Below are 1,549 nucleotides of genomic sequence, written 5' to 3'. Positions count from 1 at the left end.
CTGGTCTGTGGCCTCAAGGCTTCACCCTGCCGGAGGGCAGGCTGGGCAGCTTTTCGTGGAGGCTTGCTCCGCGCCTCTCCAAGCGGGGAGAACCCTCCCTGGAGCCGGGTTCTGCAGCGGGTGCGGGTGTTGCTGCCGTCCCATGGAAATGGGGCAAGCAGGCCCCCAGCCAACCCAGGCCAGCAAAGACTACGGGGTGAGGCAATGCTCTGTCCAGAATGGCGTAGCCGTACGATAGAGACTTAAATGACAGGCTACGCCTATACAGGCATAAACTGTCCTCTCTGGGTAGGCGTAGGGTTTCTTCTCTTCTCTCTCCCTCCTTTCTCCTTTCCAATATCATCAGGATTGTCACACATCTCGGAAAAATTCATAAAATGTAATAAAGTTGGGGTTTTTTTCCCCCCCAGTCTAAGTGGGCAGTCATGGCTAACATCAGCAGACACCTTGTGACACAAAAAGCTGCCATCTGTCTCAAAAAAATCAGTTATTTGCTTAAGATTCGTCCCCTTGGGAACAGCTTTGTTAATTTTAAGATGGAGCTTCACATGCTAATGACTGGTAGGAGACGCCTCAAGAGCGATGGATTTTCTATTACAAGCGCACTTCTTTTGCTGTAAATGAACATCATCTATTGTACACGCAGCAAAAATAACTTGAAAAAAGGCAAAGGCAGGATATTAAATGTCACGGCTGGTGTATTTACCTGGGAAGGTGCCTTATTTGTGTTCCTTTTCTAGGTGTCTAAATTATCAAAGAGGCTCGTTGTTAATTCAGTAAAAAGCAATGCCAAGATTATTGCAAAGGAGTAGACTGCTCTAAAGCTATTTATTAATTTTGTTTTCAATAAGGACAGTGAAGAAGGCTGCAAGCACGCAGACAGTCGGACATGCTGCTCTAGCCAAAACTGGGCTTGTCTTATTCTCAGCTGTGTGACTGAAGGCTCAGGCCTAACGAGAGAGGATGGAGCCAAAGCCTACAATGCTACCACGGGCACGTTTTGCCTAGGTTCTCGCGGGAGCTTTGCCAGACCTTGACTTTGTTTCGTTTCTCACAGGTGGAGAAGCGATCTCCGTCAAAACGCATCCAATGTCAGTAAGGCAGACATGAGAGTTGTTAAGATTCAGTGGCAGGACTGGGCTCTAAGCGTCGGCTTCGCTCCCTGGTATGATCTAGACAATTATTTCTTTTAACAGCAAAAAGGCTTTGTAGCTAAATCTTGCTGAAGCATAAAAGCACTCCAGCTTCCACAGCGATTAGAATGGGGATGAAAGTTAAAATCCAGTCCACCCAGTACGCTGCCATTACATCATACACTACTAAAACATAAGTTACATAAATAGGAGACGACCAAGGGCCCAGTCAGTGGGTTATGGTAAAATCCACAAAGAAGAAGTCAAGGCATCTGTTGTCCCTTCCCTTTCTTGATGGTGCCAGCTGTTCTGTCCAAGTCCAGAGTTTACTCTCCAGGAAAAGCCTGGACTCTGTTACCTGATTCCCTTTCATCATCGCTTGGCAGTTTGGTGGTTGATGCTGACTACTTTTGATC

Source organism: Egretta garzetta, unplaced genomic scaffold (genome assembly GCF_000687185.1).
Source record: "Egretta garzetta isolate BGI_Z169 unplaced genomic scaffold, ASM68718v1 scaffold149, whole genome shotgun sequence".
Taxonomy (NCBI): Eukaryota; Metazoa; Chordata; class Aves; order Pelecaniformes; family Ardeidae; genus Egretta; species Egretta garzetta.
Note: the sequence above shows the minus strand (reverse complement) of the source record.